Source organism: Prionailurus viverrinus, chromosome C2, assembly GCF_022837055.1.
Source record: "Prionailurus viverrinus isolate Anna chromosome C2, UM_Priviv_1.0, whole genome shotgun sequence".
NCBI lineage: Eukaryota > Metazoa > Chordata > Mammalia > Carnivora > Felidae > Prionailurus > Prionailurus viverrinus.
The window spans coordinates 140,239,167-140,258,313 of NC_062569.1; the positions used below are offsets into that span (position 1 = coordinate 140,239,167).

Below are 19,147 nucleotides of genomic sequence, written 5' to 3' on the forward strand. Positions count from 1 at the left end.
TGCAATAGCATTTACAAGCCAGTTGTGAAAGTCATGGTTGTGGGATCAGATGAATGGAGTGGGTGGGCAAAGACAACATGCCTTCAATTAGGACTCCGAAAAGAGTGATTTCTCTCCAAGCTCCCTTTGTTTAGGAAGGATTGCAAAGCTGTGCTCCTACTTAATTATTGTTGCAGACTTTTCCTCCGCTTCCAGAGTTGGCACAGCCTCTGATGGTTTCCAGCATGATCTGCCAAGGCTGCTTCGATTCCTTTTATCGAGTGTTGGCTGACTGCAAACTCTCTTGGCAATAGCCAAGTGCACACATATGCCCGGCCACAGTGGTGCCAAGGTCCCTCCCAAACGCCTACCCCTCAGTGTCTTTGCCTTGTTAGAGTGTGTGCAACTGAGTTGTAAGGCACAGTTCCAAAAACTGCAAGTTTCAATCCACAAAGCTGATTCACTTCATTGGATGATGAGTATGCTTTCCTTAACTTTTTGGTGTTGGTGGTCCATTGAAGTATTATATCTATTGCTGTGTTCTTCCTATATTTTTTTTAAGTTTGTTTGTTTTATATATTACTTAATTAATTATTTAGAGCATGAATGCGGGAGGGAGAGAGAGACAAGGAGAGAGAGAGAATCCCAAGCAGGTTCCGTGCTGTCAGCGCAGAGCGTGAACTCGCAGGGCTCGAACTCACAAAGTATGAAATCATGACCTGAGCCAAAACCAGGAGTCAGATGAGTAACCAACTGAGCCACCTAGCTGCCCTAGCTTCTGTGTTCGTCATCTATAGATATGTATTTTGAGGTTCCCAGGGCTGTCTCCAAAATTTCGAGATCAACCAGACCAATAATCCAAAATTTGACAAGTAGATGACTTTGAGAGGCAAAGTCTAATTCTATCTACTAGACTTCATGCATGACTCCACAGATATTTTTATCTTATGCTTGACTTCTGATAATACCTCGCTTCGAGGGGAAGTGGTTTAATGTGATTCTAATTTCCATCATACTTTCAAGGGCTCTGTTTTTGGCAGAATTGTAAGTCTTCGTCTTCATCATCGACTTCACGTGTGGCCTTTGTTTAAGTCCCTCATCCTACTGTAAGATTTCTGCAAAAATTGGGGCGCCTGGGTGGCGCAGTCGGTTAAGCGTCCGACTTCAGCCAGGTCACGATCTCGCGGTCCGTGAGTTCAAGCCCCGCGTCAGGCTCTGGGCTGATGGCTCAGAGCCTGGAGCCTGCTTCCAATTCTGTGTCTCCCTCTCTCTGCCCCTCCCCCGTTCATGCTCTGTCTCTCTCTGTCCCAAAAATAAATAAACGTTGAAAAAAAAAATTTAAAAAAAAAAAAAAGATTTCTGCAAAAATCAATCCCTCTTTTGAAGAACATTCTCTCCTACTGTGTTTGCTTCTTTACCATAGACTAATTTTGGTGTTGTTTAACAAGGACATTATGTTCTTTTTTTAAATTTTTTAATGTTTATTTATTTTTGAGAGAGAGAGAGAGAGAGAGAGAGAGAGAGAGAGAAAGCCTGAATGGGGGAGGGGCAGAGAGAGAAGGAGACACAGAATCCAATGCAGGTTCCAGATTCTGAGCTCTCAGCACAGAGTCCGAACTGTGAGATCATGACCTGAGCTAAAGTCGGATGCTTAGGAAGTCAGACGCTTACCTGACTGAGTCACCCAGGCACCCCCAGACATTATGTTTTCTTGATCAGATTTCTGGACCATATAGACTGTGTATTTTAGAACTTTTCCTTATCATACATTATAAATAAAATAAAATAAAATGGTGTGTTAAAACCAAACTTTGTTTAAATAATACTAAATGCAGAATCTTATTCAAACATCAAAAATTCATTTATCAGCAAAAAATTCAGTGACTTACAGCATTTTGTTTCTGAGTTGAAACTAAGTGCAAAAATATGTACCAAAATATAAACCAAAAATAAAATATTTAATAAATCCATTCACTTTGAAAGAATGTTTTATTCTCTCCCCCTCTCTGTTTCTTTTACACTCTCAGTTTCTCTTTGATATGTATATTACAATTTCTTTTTTTTTTTAAGTTAATTTATTTATTTTGAGGAAGAGGGACGACCTGGGTGTGCCTGCAAGTAGGGGAGGGGCAGAGAGAGAGAGGGAGAGAGAGAATCCCAAGCAGGCTCCATGCTGGCAGTGTAGAACCCATTGTGTGACTCAATCTCATGAATGACTGCAAGATCATGACTTGAACCAAAATCCAGAATCTGACACTTAACTGACTGAGTATCCAGGCGCCACACGATTTCCAAAGTCTTGAAAAACCTTGTAAATTAAATGATGCTAAAAAAGAAGGTACTGGGGCGCCTGGGTGGCTCAGTCGGTTAGGCGGCCGACTTCGGCTCAGGTCATGATCTCGCGGTCTGTGAGTTCGAGCCTCGCGTCGGGCTCTGTGCTGACAGCTCAGAGCCTGGATCCTGTTTCAGATTCTGTGTCTCCCTCTCTCTGCCCCTCCCCCGTTCATGCTCTGTCTCTCTCTGTCTCAAAAATAAATAAACGTAAAAAAAAAATAAAAAATAAAATAAATAAATAAATAAATAAATAAATAAATAAAAAAGAAGGTACTTAAGGATGTGGCAGTTAATTTTATGTGTCAGTTTGGGCTAAAGGATATCTAGATACCTGCCAGAACATTATTCCTGGGTGTGTCTGTAAGGGTGTTTCTTGAAAAAAGTAGCATTTGAATTGGTAAACTAAGTACAAAAATGCCCTCCCCAATGTGGGCAGGCATTATCTAATCCACTGAAGGCTCGAATGGAACAAAAAAGTAGAGAAAAAACAAATGGGCTGGGACACTTATCTTCTCCTGTCCTCAGACATTGGTGTTCCTGGTTCTTGAGGCTTCAGATCCAGACTGGGATTTACGTACTGTCTCCTCTGGTTCTCAGGCCTTCAGATTTGGACTGGAACTACACCTGAACCTACAACAGTTATCCAAGTTTACAGAAAGCAAATCAGGAGCCTTCTCAGCCTCGAATCATGTGAGCCAATTCCTATAATATCTATCAAAAAAAAGTTGTCTATCTGTCTACCTGTCCTATTAGTTCTGTTTCTCTGGAGAACTCTGACTAACACAGGGATAATGGAGGAAAAGTGTCACTTGAAATACCAATAGATGGGTCTTAGTACTTAAAATAAAGAAATAATAATATTTGCACCTAGAACAAAGTGCCTGATAAATACCAATTGAATAATAAAAGAATGAATGAATTTGATTTAAAGTATAAGCATATAAGATTATATTTTAAAATGTACTCAAGATTTTTATTAGTCAGGTATAGCAGGACATGCAGATACAGAAATGACTGTCACGAAGGATGACATTTATAGTCACATATAGGAGGCATGCCACACCATGCAGGGCCACAGGAGAAAGCACCAGGGTCAGTAAGGAGAAAGAAGAGACAAGCAGAAAATGTGGGTAAGAGCCTTTGGCATGGTTTCTGAATTAAGGAAAGAGAGGTAGGTTAAATAGGTTTTAATTAGCTAGTTTGATATTTTCTATGGGCACCGGGTTATAGCAGCTCACCTGAGTTGCATGGTACCTGGTCTTGACAAGGTTAGGACAGGGAACCACGGACCTGGACTGTAGGATCCTGATGAGGGCTGGAGGGGAGGGCTTTGATTGGTTAGTTTGCATTTGAATGGCAACCTCCCTGCTGAGTTGATTTCTATCACTAGGGACCTAGGGATTAGCTAACACTGGGAGGAGCAAATCCCTGCCAGTGTCAGTAAGGCATCATTCCCATATGATTCCCTGGTGGATTCTCTATCAAGATTCATTCACTACCAATTAAATCCGACAAGATTTCACCCAATAAGAGCAGACGTCACAATAATATTGCAAATAAGATATGGCACCATTTCTACATTCATACGATGGGTAGCTAATTAACACCAATTAAATAGGATTGAACATTTTATTTATTTGAATTTATTTATTCAATTTTATTGAACATTATTTATTTTAATTGGTACTTATAATAAAATACTTATTTATATTTAAAATAAGTGTTGATCTCCAGAGTTGAATGTGTCAATTAATGCTGTATCCCTTCATTTCCCTTTTAGTTTTAGCAAAAGCTTGTGTGTGTATGTTTGTGTGTGTGTGTGTGTGTGTGTGTGTGAAAAAAGTGAAGTGAAAGTACTAATGAAAATAGTACAGATCCTTTTGTAGTTCATAAGCATGATGATTGCGTGTTCACGCCATTGTGTGACATGTGCCTCCCTTAAACCTTGTTACGTGACCTCACCCCATTACCTGTCTGACGTGAAAAAAAAAAAAAGTACAAACTGGTGAACAAGAAATACTATTAAGTAAATTCTGGCTTCCATGCTACAACGTGATAAAATATAATCATCAAAAATTTGAAAAACTGGAACTAATTCTGAAGATGTCTGCTGTAGGACGTGGAGACACAGCAGTGTCAGGAAGGCTTGCGGAAACTTTTGTCATACCCTCCCTTGTCCTTATCTGTCCCTAGGACGCCAGGAAATCTCATCTCTTCTGCTCTGTTGTCTCAGCTTATATTTAAAAAGATTATGATTCCCTGTGGCCTGAAAAAGATAAAACGTTCTTTACATTTGTACTAAGAGGTACTTTCCCTATGCACTTCCCCACCTGTATACACCCCCTCCCTATACACTTCTATGCCAAAATGTTTCTATTCACAGTTCTAAAAACATTATTCTTGCCCTCCATTTCAACTTTCCCAAGTCTCACACATTTCTAAATTATTCATATTTCAATGAGAAGACTCTGTCATATCACTAAAAGTTTCTCATCCGTATTTAGGACTACTATGATGGTAATGAGTCATTTTAATAACGTAGCTTCTTATTAAAGTGACTTTTAATCTCATGACGTGGCAGGGGGTGATCTTGTCAAAGCAGAAGGGTTACATTGTCGCAGTGGCACCTCTAAATTAGTCTCTACTGGTGGCAGGCACTAAGGATCCACAAAGTAAAATGTAAAACTTATATTACTGAAAGGCACTCTGACCACAGACTGTTCTAAGTATGAGGCACCCGTCCTGGTCTATATATATGTCCAGTTAGCATCCTCTGATCCTAGGGTGTTAGCCTCGTTCTTTCTAGGGAAATTGTTCTGAAAATCTTGCAATGTATGGCTGCACCCAAACATAATTTACAGTACTGTTTACATGTCTGAAGTTGATGTACAGGTTATAGTACAAATAGCAGCATAGGAATGTTTCTGCTAGTGCACATACTTCCCAAGGTTTGCTGAATCCAATAAAATGTTCTGTTATTGCATTTTCCTCATTAAAAGTGAAATGAGTGTCAGTTATTATGCTTATTGGCCATTTGAGTTTTCTCTTTTGTGAATCGTGAAGTTACACCTTTTGTTCATATTTCCATCATATCTGCCATCATGTCAACTTCATTTTTTCATTTTTTATTTTTTTTTTTGTTTGCCATTTACTTTTTGTTTGTAATAGCCTCATTTTTCTTCCCTCTTTTTCCCCCCTTAGTTCTTAATAGCTCCACACTAGAAAGAAGGATGTGATGGGTCAATTTGATTGGTTCACAGGGACCCAGATATTTGCTACATATGCATATAATGAAAACAGAATCAATACACTGGTTATTATTAGTTGTATAGTATATACATACATATATAACAGAAATAGAATCAAGAGGATATATAGTCTTTATATATTTATAGATACATATATAATACAAGCTACAGGACGAATACAAAGAGACTAAATAATAAGAGACTACATTAAAAGTAAAATTTCCTTTTACTTTAAATTGAATATGACACAAAGAAATGGAAAAGATTCCATGCTCATTGGTTGAAAGAATAAATATTGTTAAAATGTCTATAGTCCCCAAAGCAATGTACACATTTAATGCAATCCCTATCGAAATACCACCAGCATTTTTCAAAGAGCTAGAACAAACAATCCTAAAAAGGGACCATAAAAGACCCCAAATAGCCAAAGCAATCTTGAAAAAGCAAAGCAAAGCTGGAGGCATTACAATTCTGGGCTTCAAGCTATATTTACAAAGCTGTAGTCATCAAGACAGACAGTCTGGTACTGGCACAAAAACAGATATAGAGACCAATGCAAAAGAACAGCAAACCCAGAAATTGACCCACAACTATATGTCAACTAATCTTCAACAAAGCAGTAAAGAATATCCAATGGAGAAAAGACAGTGTCCTCAACACATGATCCTGGGAAAACTGGGCAGCGACATGCAGAAGAATGAAACTGGACCACTTTCTTACACCATACACAAAAGTGTATTCAAAATGGATAAAAGACCTAACTTTGAGATAGGAACAGGAAGCAACTTCTCTGACATCAGCCATAGCAACTTCTTACTAGACACATCTCCAGAAGCAAAGGAAAGAAAAGCAAAAATGAACTATTGGAATTTCATCAAGATAAAAAGTTTCTGCACAGCAAGGAAACAATCAACAAAACTAAAAGGCAACCTTCAGAATGGGGCAAGATATTTGCAAATTACATATCCAATACAGGGTTAGTATGCAAAATCCATAAAGAACTTGTCAAGCTCAATATCCAAAAAAATAAGTAACCCAGTTAAGAAATGGGCAAAAGACGTGAACTGACATTTTTCCAAAGGAGATATCCAAATGGTGAACAGACACATGAAAAGATGCTCAACATCACTCATCATCAGGGAAATAAAAATGAAACTACAATGAGATATCCCTTCACACCTGGCTGAAGTTAACAACATGGAAACATTAGGTGTTGGGTAGGAAGCAGAGAAAGGGGAACCCTCTTACATTGTTGGTAGGAATGCAAATGGTACAGCCACTCTGGAAACTAGTGTGGAGCTGCCTCAAAAAATTAAAAATAGAACCACCCTATGATCTAGCAATTGCACTACTAGGTATTTACCCAAAGGATACAAAACTACTGATTTAAAAGGATACATGCACCCCGATGTTTATAGCAGCATTATCAACAACAGCCAAATTATGGAAAGAGCCCAAATGTCTATCGACTGATGACTGGATAAAGAAGAGTTGGTATATATATATTCAATGGAACATTACTCAGCCATCAAACAGAATGAAATCTTGCCATTTGCAACAATGTGTATAGTGCTAGAAAGCATTATGCTAAGCAAAATTAGAAAAAGACAAATACCATATGATTTCACTCATACGTGGAATTTAAGAAACAATACAAATGAACATGGGGGGAAAAGAGAGAGAGAGAAACCAAAAAAGAGACACCTAACTAGAGAACAAACTGAGGGTTGTTGCAGGAGGTTGGTTAAATGAGTGATGGGTATTAAGCAGGACACTTGTTGTGATGGGCACTGGGTGTTTTGTGTAGGTGATGAATTGTTGGATCTTACACCCAGAGGTGGTATTACACTGTATATTAACTGATGAATTTAAATAAAAACTTGGAAGAAAAAATCTCCTTTTATTTTTAACTAATTTGGTCTGTGGATTCTTCTAAATGACAATCACTCTGTTAACAACACATATCACATGCCACTGTATGATAGGAGCTAAAGATAAAGCAAACAAATAACATGATTCTGCTCTCACAAAGCTTAGATTCCATGAAGTAAACATATAATTACACTTTGTGAATGATGGCTACTCATCCTGAAAGCTTGAGAAGTTTCTTTGGCATTTTCCTTGTATGCAGTCTGGAAGCGTCCATGGAAAGGGTGCTTTCTCATAGCACACTGGTCCCTTAGGAGACATTGGGACTCAGGTTTTCAAATCCCCTGTTATTTTTTCCTCCAACTGCTAAACAGACCTGACCTAAAAGAGGGATCGATCGTTTAAAAATAATTCGTATAATTACTATAACTTTAGATCAATTTTAGCAATTATATTGAGCCCAGATTTGTCTACCTCTCAGATTTAGGATTTCAGTGGTGATAACTTACATAAACCAATGCTCAGGTGGTTAGGAGAAGAGTCTGGGTTTGCACAGCCTCACCAGGAGCAACTCCTCTCATACTTGGGATGACATATATTGGAATATGATTAGTCTTGTCCTCAGCAGGCTGTACTGTCATCAGAAGCTTGATTGTCTAAATCTTATTAGCCTGTGATGTCCTTGAGAACCAAAGTGCTTGATTCTCTTTCAGATATATTGTCCCATCCTAGTGCAGTTCCTGGCAGATATTCAGTGATATCTGGTGAAAAAATATAGGAATGAATTTCATGTATATTAACATCCATGAAAGAGTTGCTTTCTCCTGCCCTTTTATTTTGGTTCATAGACACTTTGAAAACAGAATAATCTTTGGACCTCAGAGATACAAGGGCATGCATATCCTCAGGCTACTTCCAAACGTACTTTCTGAGCAAATAAAAAGAGGGAAAGCCCTCTTTGCATCCCTCTCCATCCCCTTCAAAGCAGGGAACATTGGGGAAATTATTGTGGAAAAACCAACTGACTTTGAACTTACAAGCCAGATATTTGCTTTATACCACTGCTGTTGTTTCAATGTCATCTCTGAGAATTTTTTGACTTTTCATACATCACTGAAGATGGGTGTTCTTTCCAAAAAAGCAGAAATTGGTCAAGTAACAATAATAACATTAAATACACTTATCAGCCAAAAGCAGGGGTTGAGTATTTTTTTTTAATTTTTTAAAATTATTTTTACATTTATTTATTTTTGATAGAGCACAAGTGGGGAGGGGCAGAGAGAGAGGGAGACACAGAATCCAAAGCAGGGTCCAGGCTCCGGGCTGTCAGCACAGAGCCCGATGTGGGACTCAGACTCACAACCATGAGATCATGACCTGAGCCGAAGTTGGACGCCCAACGAACTGAGCCAACCAGGCGCCCCACAGGTTGAATATTCTTAAGCAAAGGGACTTCATATGGTCCCTAGGATGTCTGTTTAACATGTAGGCAATACTGAGTGTCTCATTCCTTAAACCTAAAGTAGCCCTGACTGCAGATTTCCAGGAATTAACTGAAATCCTGATCTACAAAAAGAGAACAGATTCTGCATGATTGAAACAGTTTCTGTATGAAAGAATCTGCCACAAAGCATATGTAGCCCTACTATTGTTAGAATGAATTAAGTGAGAGTTCCTATTAAATATTTGGGTGAAGGTTGAAGTTCCAAATTCTTGGAAAAAAAGCTGTTAGTAGCTCATTTGTCACCTTCTTCAGAGACTTTGCTTCTGTTAGGGAGGGAGGTAGATGTTCTCTCACATCAGGTAGCTAGAGAATTCTCTTTGTAGGTGCCATGTTGAAAAGGTTTAACACCATTATCTCGCCTTCTTCCTAACTATTACTCTAGTTCTTCCAGATTCCTTTTCCTGATGGTGTCACCTTTGGCTGTATTACAACATCAAATATCTTTGACTGTTTTGTCACTTTCGTTAGAAATGTGGAAATGTGCCACTAAATGGAAACTCCATTATACTCTATGTAGAGGTTATAGGATTGTCTACAACCCTAATGCATAAGTGCTATGAATTCATTTTTGCTAAAATATCTTTCACAGAGTAATGTACAATCTGTGCCTTTCCTAATAGAAATAAGTCCTGATCATGTATCAAGATAGTTTCTAATTGCTTCTGCAAAAACATTATTGATCATTTAATTGCCATCTAGTGAGAGTCATTTCACATTAACATGTTAGCTCATTATGTTTTCTTCCTCAAAATGTCCAAATCAATACTATAATCAGTCTTTTTTTGACCAAATGTTCTGTATTAGTGAATACCAAACCAATAAGTCTAAATCCTACTCATTAAAATTATTTGCTTAGAACACAATCCAAACTTTAATGAAAAAGCTACAGTTACTGGACAAGTCACAAAACTCATACTCAATTTTGTTATGTGACTGTTGTCAACAATTAAAAATTTTATTGTATGGAATTTCCCTCTTGTCTGATTATGAATTTCTAGAACATGAATATTTGGGCTTTGTTTCCTCAGTGTTTCTCAGCTTTTATCCTTTATAATTTATTTTTCTTTCAAGTACTGCAGTTTTATCCAACTATAATAAAATATAAATAATAAATAAAATAAGTAAAATAAATAAATAAAATATAAAGTATATGTATTCATTTCCACTCAACATACATTAATTAACCTCTATTATGTGCCAATACCTGTCCTAGGCATCAAGATACAACAATGAATGACATATACTGATTCTCCTCATGGAGCTTAAAATCTGGTGGAGAAGTATAAGAGAAGGGTAAGAGACACCCAGGCAAGGAAAGAATACGAGTGGAGTCTTGGGGGAAGAATTGACATGGAATTCTCAAGGCATGGTAAAATGAACATCAAAATATTAGATGGCAAGGAAATTAGATGTTTAGATTTCACTTCATTAGTTATTTAATATTCCAGTAAGGTCTAGGACACCAGTTGTTGACTTTGGATGTCTCTCTCAATGAAATCTTCTTCTGAAATTAATATTTCAAGCCCAGAATTTATTAGTTATTTATTTTGTGTATGTAGTACAAGAACAATGAGTTCAGAGTTCAGAAACCAGTGGGCCTCTATTTTTTTTCCTCTTTACTCTTTTAATAAACACATGTAGGGGGAAATTGGATCAAATTTGAAATTGTGAAAGAAAACGTATTGAAAACCATGTGTATTATGAAAAAAAAATCTGTTCAAAAATATTACATCCATTTCCATTCTCATCTCTCACATACAATAACTACTTACCAGATAATTCAGCCATTCGTTAAAAGCTCATTTTGGAATCTTGTTCAACTTGGCCAAGTATGTCCAATTAGCATTCCTGAAAGTTGCCTGGTGCTGGACAGTGGTTAGGGATACTTGTCGCAGAACCTGACAGCCCTGAGGGTCTCAGACAATTTCTATCCTGGGTCTCCTCTACACTCGCTGCCTCAGTGTACAGCCTTCCTTTCTACACTTTAGCAACTTCACATTGTACAAATTTCAGGAAGGAGTCCGCTGCAAAAACTTAAGCCATTAGTGGGCACTTCTATATTGCAAAACCAGTGAATGTATACTTCTATCAATGTCCTGTAATCTACTCCCAATTTATCTTAATTTAATCATTTCAGACCCATATGAAAATAACCTAAACTTCTATTCTTAAAATTGCATTACTTGTTTGATATTGCCTAGGTGGCAAAGAGCTTTTCAGCAGTTTTTGGCCTATTCTTGTCTATATTTTCAAACGATCTGTCAAACTGACAAGTTTTTGATAACACTTTCATGTGTAGTATGAACAGAATGCTTGATGTTTCTACTTTTTTATTTATTTTTTCTATTTGAAAGTAGTCTACACCCAATGTTATTGACTTCAGCTGTACAACATAATGATTCAACATCTTTATATGTTGGGCTATCCTCGCCCCAAGTGTAGATGCCATCTGTCACCATATAACTCTATTACAATATCACTGACCATACTCCCTGTGCTGTGTCTTTCATTCCTGTGACTTATTAGTGATGTTCCTATTTTCATTTCAAATTAGTGACATACATTAAAACCCATACATTCTCTTTTAAGACCATTCATAATTTCATTTAATTGTTTTTTTCCATTGATAATTCTTTCTTACTTAAGCTCCTTTCTTCACTTTCAAATTTGTTTTATTTATAATTCAAGAAATTATGCCTTTGAACCTGACATATTGATCTAGGTCAATGTCACTGGTATTTCTTAGCCTTTTAGCTTATTTTATTAGTCAATGGCTTCATATCGCTATGCATGAATATGAGTAAACTTTCACATTTCCATTAGATGTTCTGAGGTTATAATAACTTGATTAAACACTTAAATGGTTAATTTTCTACCTAATTTTCTACCTATCATTTTATTATAATTTTTGTTAGATATTTCTTTAGTCAACTCCACATATTTAATATTACTTTTACCCAGATTTTTCAATCAGCTTTGTTGAGGCATAATTTTAGTACACTAAAACTCACCAATTTTCACTGTTAAAGTCATCATACATAGAAAGTCAGTAGCCCCTAGCAAAATGTTTTTATTACCCCAAATTTTATTTCCTTCCCCTTTGGTGTCAGTGTTCTTACCCACCTCCCTGAATATGGCAAATTCTGTTCTTTCCAAAATAATAATTTTGCCTTTTGAAAAATATTTTTACATAAACAAAATTACATGGTATGACACCTTTTGTGTTGGGCTTCTTTCACTCAGCAAAATGCTTTTGACATTCATCCCAGTAGATGTTTATATCATTCATTTGCTTTTATTTCTGAGTATTCCATTGGATGGATACACCACAAATTATTTAACTGTTCAGCAGCAGAGGGACATTTGGGTTCTTTTTTATTTTCCTGTGATGAAGAATGCTACTGTGTGAACATTCAATGAAGCACAAGATTGTGTGGGTTTAGGTTTTTGTTTTTCTTGGTTAAGCACTTATGGGTGAAATTGCTGGGTTATATAGTAAGCATATGTTTAGTCTTTAGAAAAACTAGCAACATTTTTTTTCCTAAGTGCCTATAACATTTTACCTTTCTTAATGTTTCACATCCATGCAAACATTAGTCTTTTAAAAGCTATCAATCATTGCAATATGTATGTAGTTCAAACTCTTGGTTTTAATTTGCTCTTTCCTGGTGACCAATGATACCAAGCATTTTTTTAAATTTTTATTTATTTTTGAGAGAGAGACAGACACAGAGACAGAGACAGAGCACAAGCAGGGGAGGGGCAGAGAGAGAGGGAGACACAGAATCTGAAGCAGGCTCCAGGCTCTGAGCAGTCAGCACAGAGCCCAACACGGGGCTCAAAGTCACAAACTGTGACATCATGACCTGAGCTGAAGTTGGACGCTTAACCAACTGAGCCACCTAGGCGCCCCTAGCATTTTTTTTAAGTAGACCCTAAATCCAACGAGAGGCTTACACTTGCTACCCTGAGATCAAGAGCTGAATGTTCTACCACCTGAGCCAGCCAGGCGCCCTGAAATCAAGCATTTTTAACGTGCTTATTTATTAATCGTGTCTCTGTCTTTTTTGGTGTCACATCTGGTCAAGTCTTGCCATTTTATCATCTTAGTTTTACTCTTCTTTTGAATTGTCACTAAATATATGCTCTGGATATATTCTAGATTCAGATTCATTTTCAGATATATTCTCAAATATATTCTCCCAGTCTGTGTTTTGTGTTTTCATTGGTTTCACACTGTATTTTGACGAGAAAGAAATGTTAAATTCTGATGACATCTAATTTATCATTTTTCTTTTACACTTGTTCAAGTCTATTTAAAGAAGTTTTACCTAACCAAAGTTTACTAAGATTTTCCTCTATCTTTTCCCAGAAGGTTAGTAAATGCATCTCTTACACATAGGTTGACATTTTATTTTTAATTTCTGTATATGTTTTAAGTTAGACTTGAGGTTGAATATTTTGTACATTGATATTCAATTCTTCCAGCATCACTTACTGAAGAGGTTACCGTTCCCTCCATTATCTTGCCTCAAAAGCTGGGTTAAAAATCAATTGAACATGTACACGTGAACGTGTAATTTATGGATCCTGTTTACCGTTCCATTGATCTATATGTCAATCTTTACACCAATACAACACAATTTTTAAGTTAGGTAGTCTAAGTTCTCGAACTTTGATTTTTTTTTTACACAAAATTCTTAGTTATTCTACATTTATTGAGTTTCCATAAAATTTTGCATTTAGATTGGCACTTTTTATTTTTAAAAATCAGTTTGTTGTTGTTTCAATTAGGATTTGTTTGAATCTGTAAGTGAATTTGGGGTGAGTTGACATCTTAACGATATTGAGTCCTTTAATCTTTGAACATCGTCTATTTCTCTATTCACTTAGATTTTCTTTAATTTTTCTCAGTAATGTTCTGCAGATTCTCACATATAGGTTTTGAACAATTTCTGTTTACTTTAACCCTAACGTTGTCACATTTCTGGTGAAATTGTGAACTGTGATTTTCTAAATTTCGATTTTCACTTTTTGTTGTCGTGAAAATTTAGAAGCAATCTTGATGCATGTATAATAACCTAGTTGTATACTACAACCTCCCTAACTCACATTTAATTTCACAGATTCTCTGGGTTACCTATACGTGATCATATCTCCTGCAGATAACACAATTTTACTTTATTCTTATTTCAGTCTGTAGGCTTTTTATTTCTCTTCTTGCCTTATTTCAGTTCTATGACCTTCCTTTAGCACAGTGTTGAATAGAAGTCACGAGAGAGAACAAAATAGGTGAAAACAGTCAGTTGTTCCGCATTTATACATTAGCTATAAGATTTTGCTAGTTTTCCTTTATCAGGTTGAAGATGTGTCTGTTTCTAGTATGCTAAGAATTGCTTTCATGAGTGGATTTTGAACGTTATCAAGTGGTTTTTATCAAGTGGTTTTTGCACTGAAATTATAGAAACGATGTGTTTTTCTTTCTTAGTGTGTTGGTATGGTGAATTATATTATTTGATTTTCAAATTTTAGCATAGTTTACTTCCCTTGGATAAATCCCACTTAGATGTATTCCCTTTTTTCAAATTCATTAAAAAATATACTTTTTGCTTCATTTCATTTGAGAAGATGCTGTTAAGAATGAAGAATATGGCTTAGTGCTTTTATTTTATTTTACTTTTGGAAAGTCTTGCTATCCAGATAATGTTGGTCTCTATGTAAAATGAGCTAGTGGGGAGCCTGGGTGGCTCAGTCAGCTAAGCGTCCGACTTCGGCTCAGGTCATGATCTAGCGGTGGGTGAGCTGGAGCCCCGCATGGGGCTCTGTGCTGACAGCTCAGAGCCTGGAGCCTGCTTCGGATTCTGTGTCTCCCTTTCTCTCTGCCCCTCCCCCACTCATGCTCACTCTCTCTCTCTCTCTCTGTCAAAAATAAATAAACACTAAAAAATTTTTGTAAATGAGTTAGGAATTGTTGTCCCTTCTATTTTCTCAAATAATTTAAAGACAGAATTATTTCTTCCCTAAGAGTATGATGTCATTCACCACTGAATCAATATGGGACTAAGTTTTCTTTATGAGAAATTTTTAAGTAAACATCCAATATTTTTAATAACTATAAGATTATTTTGTCTAATTCTTTCTTCTTAACACTTTGGCAGCATCTCCTTTAAGGCATTGGTCCTTTTTATTCAGGTTGTTGAACTGATCAATATGTGGTTTTCCACAGTATCTCTTTATCAGCTTTCTCATGTCTGTGAGATCTACGATGATGACTATTATTTTATTTTTTATATTTGCACTGTGTTTTCTCTCACTTTTTCCTGAGCAGTCTGATTGGAGGCTCAGGAACTGTGTTCGTCTTTCCAAATATTTAAATTTTGCTTTCATTGCTTTTATCTACTCTTCCAATGCTTTCTATTGCATTAATATTTGCTCTCTTTTAGATGACGCAAAGATATGGAAAAGCATTCCATGCTCATGGATTGGAGGCACAAATATGGTTAAAATGTCTGTACTCTCTAAAGCAATCTATACATTTAATGCAATCCCTATCAAAATACCACTGGCATTCTTCACAGAGCTAGAACAAACAAAGCTAAAATTGGTATGGAACCACAAAAGACTCTGAACAGTCAAAGCAATCTTGAAAAACCAAAGTGGAGCTGGAGGTATCACAATTCTGTACTTCAAGCTATTTTACAAAGCTGTAGTCATCAAAACAGTCTGGTACTGGCACAAAAACAGACATAGAGACCAATGCAAAAGAACAGAAAACCCAGAAATGGACCCACAACTAATTATATGTCAACTAATCTTCAACAAAGCAGGAAAGAATATCCAATGGAGAAAAAAAACAGTCTCTTCAACAAAGGATCCTGAGAAAACTGGACAGTGACATAAAGAGGAATGAAACTCAATCACTGTCTCACACCATGCACAAAAATAAATTCAAAATGGATGAAAGACCTAAATGTGAGATAGGAAATCATCAAAATCCTAGAGGAGAACACAGGCAGTAACCTCTTTGACATCAGCCATAGCAACTTCTTACTAGACACATCTCCAGAAGCAAGGGAACAAAAGCAAAAATGAATTATTAGGACTTTATCAAGATAAAAAGTTTCTGCACAGCTAAAGAAACAATAAACAAAATTAAAGGTAACCTTTAGGATGGGAGAAGATATTTGCAAAAGACATATTTAGTAAAGGGTTAATCTCCAAAGTCTATAAAGAATTTATCAAACTCAACAACCAAATAACAAACAATCATTTTAAGAAATGGGCAGAAGACATGAACTGATATTCTTCCAAAGAAGACACACAGATGGTGATCAGACACATGAAAAGATGCTCAACATCACTCATAATCAGGGAAATACAAATCAGAACTACAATGAGATATTCCCTGACACCTGGCTAAAATAAACAACATGGAAACAACCAGTGTTGGCAAGGATGTGGAGAGAGGGGACTCCTCTTACACTGTTGGTGGGAATGCAAACTGGTGCAGCCACTCTGGAAAACAGTATGGGGATTCCTCAAAAAGTTAAATATAGAACTACCTTATGGCCCAGCAATTGCATTACTAGGTATTTACCTAAAGGATACAAAAATACTGATTTGAAGGGGCACATGCTCCCTGATGTTTATAGAAGCATTATCAACAATAGCTAGACTACGAAAAAAACCCAAGTGTCCATCGACAACGAATGGATAAAGAAAAGATAGCATATATATACAATGGAATATCACTCAGCCATCAGACAGAATGAAATCTTGCCATTTGCTATGATGTGAATGGAGCTAGAGTGTATTATGCTAAGTATATTTACTTACCGAAATAAATCGGTCAGAAAAAGACAAATACCATATGATTTCAATCATATGTGGAATTTAAGAAACAAAACAGATGATCATACGGGAATGGAAAAATAAAGAGAAGGAAGAAAACCATAAGAGACTCTTAACTATAGAGAACAAACTGAAGGTTGCTGGAGGGGCGATGGGTGGGGGATGGGCTAAATGGGTGATGGGGATTAAGGAGGGCACTTGTGATGAGCACTGGGTTCTGTATGTAAGTGATGAATCACTAAATTCTACACCTGAAATTAATATTACCCTACATGACAACCATAATTTAAATTAAAAGTTGAAACTAAAAAAAAAAAAAGAAAAAGAAAAATTTTGCTCTTTTTTTGGATCATTTTTCCCCTCTGTTTGAGTTTAATTTGTCCTTTTTCTATTTCCATAAGTGGGAGACTGTAATATTTATTTAATATTATGCATTTTTATGATCCATCAGTTCAAATATTAGAATTTCCTTGTGATTTCTTCTTTGACTCATCAGTTATTTGAATTGTCTTGTTTGATTTCCAAATATGTGGAGATTTTGCAAAGAGCTTTCTGTTATTTATTTCTGTTTCAATGCTGTTGTGTTTAGAGAACACACTTTGTTTTTATCTGAATCCTTTTAAATTTATTGAGACATTTTATGAGACAAAATATGGTTTATCTTAATGACTTTTCTGGGCATACTTGAAAAGTGTGTGTATTCTGCCATTGCTGTGTGTTCTATTAATATCAACTAGGTCAGGTTGGTTGACAGTGTTATTTGTACATCTTCTCTATACATTTTTTTTTGTCTACTCATAATATCAATTGCTGAGGGAGAACCATTGAAATATCTAACTATAATTTTGAATTTACCTATTTCTTTGTTATGCTTTCACCTTTTGTTTCACAATTTTGAAGCTCTGTTAGTAAGTATGTGTATACATTTAGGATTCTTATGTCTTTTTGGTGAACTGACATTTTATCATTAAGATATATCTCATTTTATCCATGTTAATATCCCTTATCCTAAGATTCCTTCCTCTATTAATATAGCTACTCAAGCTTACTTTTAGTTGATAATTTTCTGGCCTGTGGTTTTTAACCTATTGGTTACTTTCTATTCAAAGTGGATTTCTGGAAAGTGAGCTTTTTTTTTAACCCAATCTGACATTTGTGCCTTTCAGTTGGCATGTTTACATTATTTGAATTAAATGTGATTTTGCTATTTGTTTTACACCTGTCAAATGACACCTGTCATTTCTTTAATGATTTTTCCCACTTTCCTTTCAGTACCGTAAGTATTTTTGTATGATTCTGTTATATGTCCACTTGGTTTAGCACCTCTAACTTTTGCTTGAGTTGTTTATCTAGGGTTTAGAATATATGCATACTATCTTATACTCTATCCTCAAAACAATATAATACCACTTTATAAATATTATTGACTTCTTAAAACAATACAATCCCTCTCAAACTTTTTCCTATGGCTGTCACAATTTTCATTAAATTTTATAAACCCTGCGACATATTGCTAATACTTTAGCTTTAAATAGTCATTTATTTGGGAAAAACAACTATAAAATAAAATTTGTATATATTTACCTACATAGTAACAATTTTTAGTGTGTTTCATTGTGTAGATCTAAATTACTTTGACATCATTTTTCTTCTGCCTTAAGAACTTTATTTAACATTTCTTGTAACACATGTCTGCTGGCAGTGAATTATCTCAGCCATTTTTTTTTCCTGAAAAAAATCTTTATTTTGCCTTCCTTTCTGAAAGACATTTTGTGGATTACACTTCTAAATTGATAATTGTTTTTTATTCCCCCGGTATTTTAAAGATATCAATTTACCATCTTTCGGCTTGCTTTGTTTCTGATGGGAAAATGGTAGCTACTCTTATCTTTGTTCCAATATGCCTTTTTCTCTGGCTTTGTGTTCAAAGATATTATTTTTATTAGCAGCTTCCAGAAATTTTATTCTTACATGCCTTATAGTTTTCTTTATGTTCTCTGTGATTTTTTTTAACTTTTTGGATTTTCTGTTTATATTTTTCATTAAGTGTGGAAAATTACACCCCTTTTTTCTCAAATAACTTTTTGTCCATATCCTTTCCTGTAATTCCAGTTCTGAGTGTTATAGGCTGATTGATATTGTTCTAAAGATCACAATTAGTACCCTGTTCATATGTGGTACCTCTGCTAATATTTTTATTTCAGTTTTCTCCTCCTGTGTTTCAGTTAGGCTCTATTTCTATGTATTTATATGTAGGGAATAAGCTTAGGAATTCCTTGACCTTGCACTGATGGGTTAACAAGGCATAAAGAATTAGAAAGCCACAGGATGAACACACCCAAGTTTGGGTAAACAAAATTAG

The 19,147-nt window shown here is 35.9% G+C and overlaps 1 non-coding gene across 1 annotated transcript; it reads left to right on the forward strand.

Annotated features, from left to right (window-relative positions):
• Window positions 1–4,187: 4,187 nt before the first annotated feature.
• On the forward strand, window positions 4,188–4,293 carry LOC125175895 (small nucleolar RNA U13). The gene has a single exon (XR_007156055.1). It is a non-coding gene; the product is annotated as a small nucleolar RNA U13 (small nucleolar RNA).
• Window positions 4,294–19,147: the final 14,854 nt, after the last annotated feature.